Source organism: Canis lupus, chromosome 5 (genome assembly GCF_011100685.1).
Source record: "Canis lupus familiaris isolate Mischka breed German Shepherd chromosome 5, alternate assembly UU_Cfam_GSD_1.0, whole genome shotgun sequence".
NCBI classification, from domain to species: Eukaryota; Metazoa; Chordata; class Mammalia; order Carnivora; family Canidae; genus Canis; species Canis lupus.
The window spans coordinates 37,010,028-37,025,707 of NC_049226.1; the positions used below are offsets into that span (position 1 = coordinate 37,010,028).

A 15,680-nucleotide genomic window follows, 5' to 3' on the forward strand; every position below is an offset into this window, starting at 1 on the left:
GCTGCTGGGGCTGAGCAATTCAGGTGTGCGGTGCTAAAGCAAAGTGGAAAGCAGAGAGCCCAGCCTCGGGTGCAGTTCAAGTGCGAGCTCCACACATGGAGGGCTCTCCGCTAGGTTTACGCGGAAACCAAATACCTTTCTTGGGTGGCAAGTGGAGCCCGAACTGGCCTCTGGTCGAGTGGGGGTGGGGACATCCCTGGGAGACAGGGGACACTGAGGTCCCAGGTAAGCATACTGCCCTAATTACAGTGGGCATCTGAGGGCAGGGGATGCGGTGGCTTCTTACGCTTCCAGGGGACTCCAGATGGTTTCCAAGTAACAATATCTAAAATTGACTTGGATTCATTTCCCTTTCCCAAACACATGTGCTTTAACATGAGGGAGAATTTATGAATAGCAGAGTCAGATTAGCCCAGATTTCTGGCATGGTGTCGCCACGGATATAGCCTCACGTGGGCTGCTTTTTGATATGTTGGACACTGAAAAATAGTGTTTTCCTGTATTGGTCGTTTAGCAGATAGATGACCATCAACCTGACCTGTCTTTAAGATCTTGATTTCTGCACCACTCTCTGGGCTGGCATCAGGCATCACAGCAGACCAACTAAGCGATCAGGGCCATACACTTGGATTGCTCCTCTCGCTTGGTTTTGGGGTTCAGTTCAGTGCCCGAATGGAAATGTGAGGAAGGTGTTCAGGCTTTCTCTCTGGCGCCCCTGAAACCAACCAACTCTTTCTCTTTCCAGGACTTGTTTCAAGGTGGGAAGATTTATGAGCCTTAGGCATAAAGCCTTTTTTTTTTTTTTTTTTAAACCCTCATCCACAGAGGGAATGACAAAGAGGGGAAATCGGGTTTCAGAATATGTGTGCTTATTTGTGTTTGTGTGTTAAGATTTTATTATTTGAGAGAGAGACAGAGAGCATGAGCAGGGGCAGAGGGAGAGGGAGAGGGAGAAGCAGACTCTCCAAGCGGGGATCCATCTTCAGGCGGGGCTTGATCCCAGGACCCAGGATCATGACCTGAGCTGAAGGTAGACACTTAACCGACTGAGTCACCCAGGTGCCGTAAGTGCACTTATTTGAAAGCGCATTCTTGGAAGTCCAAGCAACTTGTTAGCAAGAGGTACTTTCCACTTGTTTGTTGGGACTCTGGTGATGAGTGCTGTCTTTGTCAGGTGGCATTTGTTGTGTCATGTGCCAGGGAAAGTGGGGGCCCCTCCCTGGGGGCCCCTGCTTGCGTCTCAGTGACATGTATCCATTTTGATGATCTTTAGTAGGAACTTTTTTTTTTTTTAAGATTTTTATGTATTTATTCATGAGAGACACAGAGGGATAGGCAGAGACACAGGCAGAAGAGAAGCAGGTGGAGGAGAAGCAGGCTCCATGCAGGGAGCCCGATGTGGGACTCGATCCCGAGACTCCAGGATCATGCCCTGAGCCTAAGGCAGATGCTTAACCGCTGAGCCACCCAGGCATCCCATAGTGGGAACTTTTTAAAGCAAAAGTCAGTTCATGTTACTTTGTTGCCTAAGGGTTTCCATTGGCATATTCTTGCACTTAGCATCCCAGATCTTTCCGGTGGCCTATCGGATGTTACCCACTTGACTCCTCTTTCTCTCTCCGTACTCATTCTGTTTCACCTGCTCTTCATTCACTGTGATGTGGCCTCAGTGGCCTTCCTGGACCCATATGCACCAAGCTTATTTCCATCTGGGGGCTTTATTCTTGCTGTTTTCCTTTTTGGGCTGTGCACTGCCCATATTCTTCTTCCTCATCATTCAGGTTTTAGCTCAGAGGCCTTCGAGAGGCTGCCTTGCCCCAGTTGCCTTCTAGCCCCTCGTCCTGGTCATGTTTGTCACTGCGCCCCTCGCTCTGGAATAGTCATGGCTCTTGTCTTGTCTGCCTCCAGTAGAATGTATTAATCGCCACTGTACGATGTTTGAAGCCCAATGCCTTATAGACATCTGATGCTTAGTTCATGCTTATTGAAGAGATTTTTTAAAAGGTTTTATTCATGAGAGACACAGAGAGAGAGAGGCAGAGACACAAGCAGAGGGAGAAGCAGGCTCCCTGTAGGGAACCTGGTGTGGGACTCGATCCCAGGATCCCAGGATCACGCCCTGAGCCAAATGCAGATGCTCAACCACTGAGCCACCCAGGTGCCCCTTATTGAAGAGATTAAAACCATTCACTGTAGGGCCCACACTGGTAAATCAAAGGGGTAGTATTTACTTACTGAGACTGCAGTGAGTCAGGGTCCTAATGTCCTTTTAAATTTCTTGAATCCGTGGAAACATTTGGATTGAACGTTTGGGATTGGTAGACCATTTTATGGAGTTGCTTTGGTAAGCCACTGCATCCTTGTCCTTGGGTGTCTGGTAAGTGATGACTTTCTTTCCCGTCTTTGAGGGGTGACAAGCAATGGGCACGAGGATCGCTCCTCCCCACGGTTCTTTACCCACCCGCCTTCCATAAGTTGTTAGGTCCTGGAAGTCTTCTGAATCTAGAACCGCTAGGGACTGGCTCCAGTCACTTTAACAACGTAGCTGTTGCCGTGCTTTAGTGTCCTCTCCAGAGTCACTAACCTTTTCCCTCCAAGGGCTTGCATCTGAGTAGAGAAGGGCATCCACTGCTGGGAAGAGAGGTTATAAAACCCATTGCCCGTAACTGGGAAGAGCTTCTTCTTCTGGATGTGCTTCTCCAATCCCTGCACAGGTTCCTTCTGCTTTGAATTTTCCACTTTCAGTGTCTTCATTTCACTCCATCCCCTGGGAAGCATGCCAACCCCCCCACCCCCAATGTGCCTTATTCTGCGCTGCACCCTAGGAAATGCTGAACCAAGAGTAGCTGCAGTAGGCATCCTTGGACAAATTATAACCAATCCTAGGTTACGTGTGCTGTGGCATGCATTCATATGTTCACCCGTTTCTTTATTCATTCAGTAAATATTTATTGAATGCCTGCCATGTGCCAGGCACTGCTGGGCTTCAGAAGACATCACAGCCATCACAACGCAGAGTAAAACAAAAATCCCTCTTCTCCTGGAATCTGTATTCTAAAGATGTGCTGTAGTTGCACCATATTACAATTTGTATCTTACTTGTTTTGCCCTCTAGACTTAAAGTTCACTGATGGTAGGGACAGCTAACTGCCCTAATGCCTGGCATAGAGTAGGTTCTGTGAAATTCTTTGACAACTGAATGAGCAAGTGAGCAGAAGGTCCAAGTGTTGTGGATCATAGAAATCGGGCAAAGCAGGTCCTGACACGATGCCCCTTTCAGTGTCGTGATGGAATGGATTTCCAGAGAAGTCGGCACAGCTGCCCTGCTGGGCTTTGGAAAGACAGGACAAGATTTAATGGGGGGGGGGGATTAGTTCACACATGATTTATATGCCATTTTGTACCTTCCAGAATGTCTGGGGTGAGAAGCATCCTGCAAGGCATTGAGTGTTTTTCTTCGAAGTAGCATTGGTTTGTGTTGAGTGGAATAAAGCCCTGAATGGAATTTTAGAGACCTGCTACATGGAAGAGACAAGAAGCAAGACTGATACCTTGATCTGGCGAGGAAGCTATTTTTCCCCCCACCAAGTCTGCACAATGAGGGTCCCACTGGCCTCCACGTTAGAGGACCATTATGAGGTTGAAGGGAGGCTGGCTTACATCAAATGCCAAGCAAATGGTTGATGAAGTTTACAGTCCCTCTCTTCCTCTTGCTCACTCAATCCTCCTGATCTCCGAAAGGCTTCTTAGATTGTGACAGCCATTGTCCAGTGGTGGCTATGAATGGGCCCTGTGCCCCTGTGTGACAACGGGTCCTGTTCACGGTGTCTGAGAGTAGGCAAGGAGCAATGGAAGCTTGGGAGGGCAGCATGCAAATTCAAGAGCAGGGCATTTGGGTTGGATTAGTTGGTTTTGGAGGCTCTGAGCTGGGTGCAGAAGATAGAGTTTTGTCTAGAGCCCCACTTTCCATTCCTAGACTGCTAAGCATGCAGCCCCGAGTGAGCTTGGTTTCTGGTGCATGGCTTGGCTGAGCATCTTTGCTGCTGTGCAGCTCTCAGGACGCAACTGCAGCAGCCAGTGGTGTGGAGTTGGAGGCTGAAGGTGCAGAGCCTCGAGGTCAAAGCAGCCAAGCCAGTGAGGATCCGTTCCTTGAAGGTTTCTCTGAGACACGGCTTTGCCCATCAGCCCACCTCCTAAGAGCCGTGACCCAATCAATAAGGACATCAGGAAAAAGTCAGAACCAGTTCTAAATTAGTCCTCAGACTGCTTCATTCCCCACCTATTATGTATGCCTTGTGAATTGGACCTGTCAGCCCAACACAGGCCATGTCACGTCTTCCTTTCAGCCCAAGCAGGGCTGGGCAGACCCAGACTCATCCCCCAGGGAACACTGTGCACATTCACTCGGTTTCAGAGCGAAGTTTTCCATTAGAGTTTTATGAAAGCTAATGTCTTGCCACCTGCTCTGGGTGCGTATCTGTGAGATAACAGAATGTACTCACCAATTGATGAGCAGGCTAGCAAATCTGGAAAGAATATTCTTTGCCTGTGTCTTCTGAGCTCCTTACTATGCAGATCTGCCGGCTCTCAGCTGTCTGCTGGGCTGCTCTCAGCAGTCCGCGTGAGGCTGACTGCCTGGACGTCCTGCAGAAAATCTGTTATCCCAGACCTGCAAGTCATTGTGAGACCCATTCGCTTCACCAGCAATTAACGACATCCCCTCTCACTTTAGCCTCTTTCAAAGAAATGTCTCTATTCATTAATGTTTTTCGTAATAGGTTATAAGGACTACTTTTTTTTTTTTTTAATCTCCACAGAAAGTGAATCAGTAGCCGTGTGAGTCAAACAGTCATTTATGATTGTCCCATTTCGAGGGGATTAGTAGGCATCCCTCTTATTAATAATGATGAAAAATTGATTTCAAATGCTGTGTTGATAATGACAGCAAGTCCTAAAATTGTGCTTCAGCTCTGCATCGAGTCAGGTGTAGGCCAGAGAGAAGGTTGCTGGGAGAGGCAGACAAGCCAGGGGCTCTCCCATTGGGCGCTGGGCATCTGAGTATGCTTGGCACCTGGGACCCCACTGCCTCTGAGAAGTGTGTGGCCATCTAGCAATTTAAAACTATCCTTTCTGTCCGGGAAGCAGATGTTTTTGCTTTCATTTTCCAACTTTAGAGTTTATTTTTAGAGTGAATGTTTATTTTCCCACAGAATTCAATTTACTTTTTTTAACTTTCTTTTTGGTTACATAAATGATATTTGTTTATGATAGGGAAGTTATAAACTTATAGATGGGCAAGAAGGAAGAACATGACCAGTAATCTCACTACCTGGGGAGCACATTTAATAGTATAGATATCATTTTCTAAGTTTTTAATAGGTATATATTCTTAAAAAAGAGAGACCATATTCTATATAATCTTCTGCAATCTGCTTTTCCCCCTCTGTGTACTACATCTTGAATTTCACCTCTGTCAACAACTGTATAACAACAACTGTGTACCTATAGTATAATTTTTCAAGGGTATATAGTATTCCATTTCAATCAACCAGTTTCCTTTTGCTAATCACGTAGCAAATACTTTTTGTTGGTTTGCTTTCCCAGCATGAAGCCTTAGAAGTAGAATTTCAGAGCCAAAGAGCCTGTGAGTTTTTAAGACCGTGTGAGTGAATATTTTATACACACAAACATACACACGTATTATATTTACATCCTCTGCAGAATTACCAAATTCTTCCCCTGAACCCTCTTAGGAAGTGATATCACAACTTTGTTAATGCACAAACGAAACACCTCCCTGTGCTTCTCTTTCATTTTCCAATGAGGTAGAACATTTTCTATGTTGACTGGACATTTCTTACCTTTTTCTGAATTGCCTGCATATTTCTTGCCCATTTTTCTAAAGTCATGTCATAACTGTTTGCCTATTGATTTTAGGTAATTTTTAATATATTAAACATATATGTATTTTATCATATGCCACCCATTTCCCTGTACTTTTTTTTGCCTATATGTCTTGTTTTATGTCTTTTAAAATTTGTGATCTTGAATCTATCAATTTATGGTTTGTGCTTAAATATTATGCTTAGAAATGTTTTTCCCAGACTGAAATTACATAAATATTCATGTGCTTTCATTACCATTTATACATTTAATTTTGCCATTTGATTTTAAATTCATCAGTCATTAATTTTGATGTATGGCATGACTAGGGTGTCACATTTAGCTTTTCTTTAAAAACAAAAAAGTAGTAGAGGTACCTTGGTGGTTCAGTTGATTGAGCGTCCAACTCTTGATTTGGCTCAGGTCATGATCTCAGGGTTGTGAGATTGAGCCCCGTATTGGGCTCTATGCTCAGCAGGGAGTCTGCTTGGGATTCTCTCTCTCCTTCTGTCCCTCCTCCTCCCCCCCAAATGAATAAATAAAAATTTTAAAAAAACCCAAGTAGTTACTCTACTATCAAATTTTTTTTTTCTACCATCAAATTGAATAATGGAGTTCAATCCCACTGTATTGAAATATCATCATGTACTAAAAGATTCATCTACTTGGATTTGTTTCTAGGATTTTTTTTTTTAAGATTTTATTTGTTTACTTGATGAGAGACAGAGAGCATAAGCAGAGAGAGTTTCAGGGAGAAGGGGAAGCAGGCTCCTTGAGGAGCAGGGACCCCAGATGGGGGGGATCGATCCCAGGACCCAGGGATCATGATCTGAGCTGAAGGCAGACACTTAACTGGTTGACTGACCCACCCAGGTGCCCTTGTTTCTAGGATTTCAAATTTATTCTCTTTACCTGTCAGTTGGCAGGAATGTGAGCTAGGCCCACCTGCCCAGGTGAGCAGCAGTGGGTTGATGTCCCATGGTTTGGGTGGGTGGAACAGTGGAGTTGGTCTAGTCCCAAATCTCAGCTTCATCCAGGGCAACTCCATGACTTGGCAATTAGAACTCAGCAGCTTTGCCTGAGGATCTTGTTGTGCCTTCACCACAGCTAATCTACAAATTATTCCCTTATAAATTAGAATTGCTTGTGTTTCCTTGGTTTTGCTTATGTGTTTATTTTTTCCTCAGCATTTTAAAAAGTGAGTGTATTAAGATGGAGAAGATTGACAATTTTATGCTAGTGAGTATGCTGAGAATTCTTCCCATGTGGGAATAGGGTATACTTATTCAAGTTTGTTTATGATCCTGTAAGATAGTGTTTGTCTGGTTAAGTCGTACACAATTTTGCTTTTGTTTTTAGGTAATTTGTCATTGTCACTACTCTTGCCTTAGTGATTGGAAACTATTTATTTATTTATTTATTTATTTATTTATTTATTTATTTTTTACTTTTTATTAGTGGAATAAGTAAGTGGTAAGAAAGTTACTGATTTTTGTGTAATTGTCTTCACAACCACTGTCATAAACAATCTCATTACTTTTAAATACTTTGTACAAAGTAATTGAAGCTGTTGACTTTTCCAGGTAGACCTTCATATTTTCTGCAGATAATAATTTTGCTTCTTCCTTGCCAGTATTTATACTTACTTTCTTGTCTAATTGCATTGTCTAGGACTTCTAGAATAGTGTTAAGATATTGGGGCAATAGGTAGGCTTCCATGTTTTCTTACTACTCTCCATGGAAATGCATGATAATTGGCTTGAGAAATTTTGTTACCTATTATATAATTTTATTATTTTACTTTGGTTTTTCTTTGGTGCCAGAGTTAAATTTGATGTAATTATATTCTCATGGTCTTTAAAGTTCATCATATCTTTTCTCTTTAACTAATATATTCACTGAGTAATTTATACTATAAATATTTATTGAGCACTTTACTATATTTTGCATGTTGTTTTCATTGGAGATACACTAGTGATAAAGTTCCTACCCATAAAACTTATGTTTTATGACTTTGACCTCCTACAGATTTCTAATATTGAACTCTCCTTGCCTTCCTGCAATGAATCTTATGACTATGATTTGTTAATTTTTAAAAATACACATAGATTTAATTTGTGGTTGTTTTATTTAGGATTTTGGCATTCAGTATTCATAAATGAGAGCATCTGAATTTTTTTCTTTTACTAACCTGCCAAATTTTGATAACCTTGTAAAATGAATTGCCCACTTCCTTTTGTTTCTGTGCAGTGAGTTAAGGAATTAACATGTTCATTGAAGGTTGGAAACAACTTTTCCAGGGCATTTTTTGGACATAGTTCTTTGACAGTTTTCCCAATTTATTCATTGGACTACTTACATTTTCTGTCTTTTCCTGAGTCATTTTTAGTAACATAGTTTGTAGGAAGGCATTCATTTCATTATTATTTTAAAATTTAATAGAATCTTCTTTGAGTATAGAGTTGTAGCTCCTAATTTGCATTTCTTTCTCTTTCTTCTTTCTTTTGCCCTCCACACTTGTGCCTATGAGACAGTCATTGTTTCTCTCCACCATGGATGTTTGCAGTTGTTGATTCTTATCATTCATTGTAGGAAACCGTGAGATCCTTCAGAGGAACATTTTTAGGCTAACAAACTTACTGTTGTCCACTATTTTTCATGCCAAGATTATTTTTTTTTTTTAAAGATTTTATTTATTTCACTTCATGAGAGACAAAGAGGGAGAGGTAGAGAGGCCAAGGGGGAAGCAGGCTCCCTGCAGAGAGCGTGATGCAGGACTCAATCCCAGGACTCTGGGATCACAACCTGAGCTGAAGGCAAATGCTGAGCCACTAAGCCACCCAGGCACACCGATTAGTGTTTTTGTTTTTTTTTTTTTTTTTTTTTTTTTTTTTTTAGTGCTTCCTACAGTGTGGAGAATAATGAGAACAGAAATTCTCTCTCATCTTGCTGTACTGGAATGTCACATGACCTACTTTATGAGATTATTGCCAGGGTTAAATAAGATAATAAATATAATATCCTTAGCATAGTCCCTGAGAAATAATAAGCCCTCAATAAGTGGTAGGTATTCTCACTATTCCTTGCTGTGCTGAAAGTCTCTTTGACATGAAGCATTCATTTTGATCTTATTTCTAGGCCTAAATACCTGAAAATTACAGCTTGAAATTCATACCCATTTATCTTATTTTCCCAAACCAAGTCCAGTTTTTCTGGGTTTAGTCACAAACTTGAAATAATCTGGAGGTATAGATAATACTCATGGCCCCATTCATTTGATACTCACTAATAGTTATTGTATTACTTGGGGTGGTCTAGGTTATGCCCCCATGACAGAAGCCCTCCATGTCATAGCAGTGTATGTCCCCGCTGGCAGCGACTGCAAGTAGTCTCCCCAGCACCCAGGCTGCCATAGCTCTGTTCCACACCTGCCTGTCTGATGACAGAGGCAGTAAATGAAGATGTGGTCAGTCTTGCATTGGCTCCTGGTGTTTTCTTCTGGAAGTGACATGTCATTGGCCAAAGTAGATCACCTGGCCATACCTCACTTGAAACAGGGGCAGGCAAAGACAATCACATGGACCCGGAAAGAATAGAACCACAAAAGCCACAGTTATGTCACCTGTAGCCAAGAATTGGGCTGGGTACTTCATAGGCATTATTTTTATTGACTCATTGCAACATCTGTATGAATTGGGTGCTATTTATAGCCTTATTTTATAGGTAGGGAGTGGAGGCTAGAAGTGGCAGACCAAGAAAGGGGCAGAGCCAGATTCCAGCAGGGTCCTAAGTAGGTCATACACAGGCAGAAGCTTCCTCTGGTCTGCTTTCCCTAACAGTGGATCTTGATAGCCTCGGGGTCCCTCCAGTTACTTCAGTTTAGGTGGTTTTGCAAATGCTAATTAACTGCTCTTGTCTTGAATAAAAATAAAAATGTCACATTCATTTAAGGTAATGGGTATCTTGTATGTAGCCTTAACCACAAAGAGCATGCAGTGAAATTTCTGCCAATAGAAAATTCTTCACTTTGTGTGTTCACTGCAGTTTCAGAGAAAGGGTAAGAGAAGTGCCCTTTGAAAGTATCATTATTATTATTATTATTTTAGCTCTGTGCTCTCAGTGGAAAGAAAGCACTGTGGGTAAATGCCAAAGCCCTTACAGCCTCCCGCATGACATAGTAAAGCAAAGAGACCTTAAAAAATAAGGAATATGTGAAGCAGACAGGGCTGTTAGCTCTGTCTCCTGGTGCATGTTGCTCTGATGGCAGACATACGTGTATACTCACTCGTTGTCCTAAGTGCTCTTTACTGAGTGTGCCCTGTGACAGATACTCATGGGGTGCTTTATAGATGGTGGTGCTTAATCCTCACACACTCACTGAGTAGGTTGTGAAATTTCTTTACTTCCTGCCCCAGCCTCAAAGCATGTGCATTGTTGCTGCTGTCTACCCCATTGCAAGTTGGCATTTGCTCCCAGACCCCCCCAGCTCAAGTGGCGATGTTCTTTAGCACTGTGCTCTAATGACTATAGTAGGGGAGAAAGAAAAATTTAAACATCTTGTATTAGTGGAATGATTAACTGTGGCACATCTGTACACTTGTAACAATCTCAGTGTTTTCCTAACACTTAAAAAGTTTAAGGGCTTGAGAGAAATGTTTGAGAGAAAAAAACAGGATACAGAAGTGCATACAGAGTTGAGATTGCACAGTGTTAAAAAAAAATTGCATAGAAAAGACTGGAAGGAAATCTGGAAAGACTGGAAGGCTTTGCATGCAGTATTTATCTCTGGGCAGGCTTATGAGTGGTTTGATTTCTTGCTGCTTGTACGTTTAAAAAAAATTTCCAGATTCTTTAAACATGTATTTTATATGCTTATTAAAAAAAAAATTCCTACTGGGACTCAAAAGGGGGCAAAAGTAAAATGTAGCTGGAATTTCTTTTTAAGTTCAGGGCCCTGAAAGGTCTAAGTAAATATGCTTGAAGATTGGGGAGCCTGGGTGGCTCAGGGATTGAGTGTTTGCCTTTGGCTCAGGTCATGACCCTGGGTCCTGGGATCGAGTCCCTCATCGAGCTCCCCATAGGGAGTCTGCTTCTCCCTCTGCCTCTGTCTCTGCCTCTGTCTCTGTGTCTCTCCTGAATAAATAAAATCTTGAAAAAAATATGCTTGAAGTTCTCTTGAGCCTTGGTTTTTCAAACATGGGGAACTTCTTATCTTTATGCTCTGGAAAGGATGTCAGATCTCATTTTATAGAATAAAACAGTCTGCCATTAGGAGTGATATGCTTATAGCCTTTTAGGGTTGCTAATTCTAAAGACCCATAACATTTTGAAACTTTGCCTGCTTGACACGGGGCTGAGGACCAGTGGCTCCCCATGACAGGTCAGGGTTCTTCGGTTGCAGCCACAGAAATGGACTGTGGTTAATTTCATTTCTTTTTTTTTTTTTTTTTTTTTTGAGATTTTATTTATTTATTCATGAAAGACAGACGCAGAGACACAGGCAGAGGGAGAAGCGGGCTCCCTTCAGGGAGCCCGATGCAGGACTCCATCCCGGACCTTGGATCACGACGACGTGAGCCAAAGGTGACGCTCAACCACTGAGCCACCCAGGTGCCCCTGGACTGTGGCTAATCCAACCAGAAGAGAAGATTGGAAAGGATGGGGGTGGTTCACAGAATTGAAATGACCAAGTGGCGTTCCTGGAGCAGGACAACAGGACAGGCTCTTCAGAGGTCACCTTCAGAAAGGTTGCTTCCCCATTGTTATTTGTCATTGGATCACTCAGGTGATCTCAGTCACAGAAGTGAGTTCCCTTGGTTTAGTTTGGAGCGTGTGACCTGACCTTGCCCTCCAGGCAATGGTAGGGTAGGCAGCTCTCTGGATTGCCTGTCCCCAAAGACAGCAGTGGGGGCAGAGGCTGTCCCCAAAAGGAAAATCTAAGGCTTTTTCTCAAAGGACCAGAAAGAGGGAGTGGCTGTCTAGCACACCAAGATGTTGACCATCCTCTAGTCAATGACTCGAAGACCCTAACTTCATCAGTTTGCCAGAGATGTCCAAACTTAGCTGTAATCTAGAGAATGTGGCTCCTGGTATTCAGAGAAGTCATTTCCCACCCTTACATATCTGGTCAGTTACTATGAATCTGTCTCTAGATTATATTTACCCATGTCTTCTTTTTCATTTCTGAGTCTTAATTATAGTCTCCACCCTTGACTATTGCAGTGCCCTTCATTTGTGTTCTTGCCTTGAATCTCTCCTCTCTGACTTCCTGCAACTCTGGCCAGGCTATATTTTTGAATCCATGGACAGACAAATGCCATTTTCCTTCTTCATCAGGTTTTGCTCTGTGGGGGTGGGGACAGGGGAAATGCTAGGACTGTGGGAAGTGTGACACACTGTTGATCCATCTTAGAACTGTACAATCCGCATTTGTGTTTAAGGCTCTGAGAAGATCCACAGAAAAGAAAACTCTTCATCATTTGTGTCACTTAGAATGCTTTGAATTAAAGTAGCAGGTGTCATTTCAGAGCAGTTTAAAATATAAGGTAACTTTATTTCAAACGACAGGGCTTCCAGAGGTAGGGAGAGTCCAGCTGCCTTGTGGCTGGGGCACCTGGTGTCTTCTGTTTTTTTTCCCTTGCTTTGCCTTTATCTTTGTAGTGGCCTTGGCTTTTTTTTCCTGCTCAGAATACAGCTGTTAGTGGCAGCTGACGTCATGAGCTTCCATGCTTATAAACCCAACAGGAGGCAAGAGAGATGCTGATGTTAGAATGTTTGTATCCACCTCGTGAAGGTGGAGCCTTGTGAATGGGATTAGTGCCCTGATGCAAGTGGCTCTGGAAAGCTCCTTTGTCCCTTCCACCATGAGAACACAAAGGTACTGTGAAGATCCAAAAAACAACTCCTCACCAGATCAGCTGGCATCTGGATCTTGGGCTTCCAGCCTCCAGAAATGTGAGAAATAAATTCCTGTTGTTTATAAGCCATCTGGTCCACCATGTTCTGTTAGATCAGCTCAAAGGGATCGAGACAAGAAGAGTTATCCACAAGGTTCTAGTCATGGGATAAGATAAGAGTCCTTTCCTCCAAGCTAAGCCAATTCATTGTCATGTTTGCCATTGGCCATTAACACAGGTGGGAGGGAAGGGATGCTGCTGGGCCTCCAGCCTGGGTCTTTGAACTAGTCCCTGGCAGGGAAGGTAGGATTATGAGGACTGGCTTGGAGCCATTATGAACCTTCTTAGAGTTGGGGTGGGGAGGGGAACTTCTTTTAAGTCAGTAAACCTTCCTGGGGATGGAACTGATATCTGTACAAAAATCTCACTCTGGGGGCACCTGGGTGGCTCAGTGTTTGAGCGTCTACCTTCAACTCAGATCGTGATCCTGGGTCCTGGGATCCAGTCCCGCATTGGGCTCCCCGCAGGGAACCTGCTTCTCCCTCTCCCTGTGTCTCTGCCTCTCTTTCTGTGTCTCTCATGAATAAATAAACAAAATCTTTAAAAAAAAAAAATCAGATTCTGTTCAGAAGGGAGGAGCGAAGCATTCTGGGTCCACCGTAGCTTACTCCACCCAACATTTTGAGCATGAAAACTGTTTTGCGTGGAACATCCAGTCCTTAAACTGGAATTTGTAGAATGTTACGGGGAATCTTAGTCAATAAAGTTTGAATCTTATCTAGGCACCATCTTCCTTCACCTTTGGTCAAGTGTTGCCTGTCCTTTCTGTTTATCAGAACTGTTTTCTTGTGTTCCACAGCACTGCTTCATATTGTTTTATAAAACTTGGTGTATTGGGGGTGCCTGAGTGGCTCAGTCAGTGAAGTGTCTGCCTTTGGCATGGGTCATGATTCCAGGGTCCTGGGATCAAGTCCTGTGTTGGGCTCCCTGATCAATGGGAGCCTGCTTCTCCCTCTCTCTCTGTGTGCTCATGCACACTCTCTCGCTTTCTCAAATAAATAAAAACAAAACAAAACTTGGTACATTGTATTCTAGTTACAGTTTGGCATAAGTCCTTGTATTGTAATCTTGTAGTCAGGTAGCCTGTAGATGCCCAGCACAGTGCCCGGAATATGGAAGGGACTTAAGAATTGCCTGTCAGGGGATCCCTGGGTGGCTCAGCGGTTTGGCGCCTGCCTTTGGCCCAGGACGCGATCCTGGGATCCTGGAGTCCCGGGATCGATCCCGCGTCGGGCTTCCGACATGGAGCCTGTTTCTCCCTTCTCCTGTGTCTCTGCCTCTCTCTCTGTCTATCATAAATAAATAAATCTTAAAAAAAAAAAAAAAAAGAATCGCCTGTCAAATCCATGCTCATAGCTCGGCTTAGATGACAGCCCGTCTTGCCTCTTCCCACTGTTGGTTCTTCTTCTGTGCTTCCATGGCACTGTGCTTATCCTCTTTTATCCTTTTTTCACCCTGCTTTGACTTCTAGTTGTTGTTGATTTCATTTTCCTCGCTGGACTGGGAGCTGTATTTACAGGGGCCAGGGCTTACTCTTCTGTGTCCTGTGTTGTCCACCATACTTCGCAAATAGCAGGAGCTGGTCCTCATCAGGGTGATGGAAATGAGGCTGTGTGTGCTAATCAAACAGGTGTCAGAATGGATTTTTTTTTTTTTATCACCACAAAATTGATGTTTCCCATGCTCATTGTTTAGCTGTGGGCTTGTAATCATGCCTTGATGGTTTGATGGTCTCCTAAGATTGAATCATGTTAGCAAAAATAGGACTGGGCTTTAGGATTAGTCCCTGGTGTAAATCGCCTTCAATTCGAAAGTATGATTCTCTAGCCATAGATATGAGCAGCAAAGACCAATGGTTTTATACCTGTGCCCAATACCTGCATAGTGACATATACTAGGAGGAATGTGTAAGGTGTGACAACCTAGTGAGTAATGAAGGCATTCATCAGGGCACCTGGGTGGCTCAGTCGATTAAATGTCTGTCTTTGGCTCAGGTCATGATCCCAGGGTCCTGGGATTGAGCCCCATGTCAGGCTTCCTGCTCAGTGGGGAGTCTGCTGCTTCCTTTCCTTCTGCCCCTGCTCCTTTTCTCTTTCTTTTTCTCTTTCTCACATCAATCAACCAATAAATAAAATCTTAAAAGAAAAAGTGGCATTCATGAAACAGGAATCCTGTTGACCATCTACTGTCACCGGTTGGGTCCTTGGGAAGCAGATACTGAAAATAACATGCGGAATGTTTATTAGGAAGTGCTATTAGCATCAGCACTTATGAAAGAGACGAAAGGAATGGGCAGAGGGAGAAGGTAAGCAGTGATATGGACCCAACAAAGGCCTCAGCTGGTTCCATGTGGGGTGCTGGAGCTTGGGTGTCTCTTCAGAGTTGTCCTGAGTTGGGGAGAAGAGACAGAGCTCTTCTGTTTCTGCATTGATTGGTCATTGGAGTTGGGCTTTCCCTTGAAAGCAGTGTAAAGGGGTAGACAGCCAAGGGTGGTCATCTGGCTGCTTCCCTTGCCACTGGAGAACTGGTTCTTCAGTCCTGAAGGGGAGCCTGGTGTCCGTTGTACCAACCATGTGCCAGATCTTGTACTAGAAGCATGAGCTTGAGAAGGAGAGCAAGTAAAGCCATTACAAGAAGGAGCAGTGGCTTGGACCAGAGGTGAGCTGTTGGCAGTACCAGGAGACTATAACTAGGTTTGGCTGGAGTGGGGTTTGGGAGGAAGTCCTGCATGCTTACATCTGAAGGGAGAGGTGCTGTTAGGAAAAGGAAAGTAGAAATGATGTGTACGAATGCCAAGGGATGTATGGGGTGGCTCCTTCAAGGAAGAGGTGAAGTGAGCTC

The 15,680-nt window shown here is 43.5% G+C and overlaps 1 protein-coding gene across 5 annotated transcripts in view; it reads left to right on the top strand.

Annotated features, from left to right (window-relative positions):
* ARHGAP44 (Rho GTPase activating protein 44) overlaps window positions 1-15,680 on the top strand; it is a 167,648-nt gene that overhangs the window by 1,150 nt on the left and 150,818 nt on the right. The window lies entirely within an intron of this gene.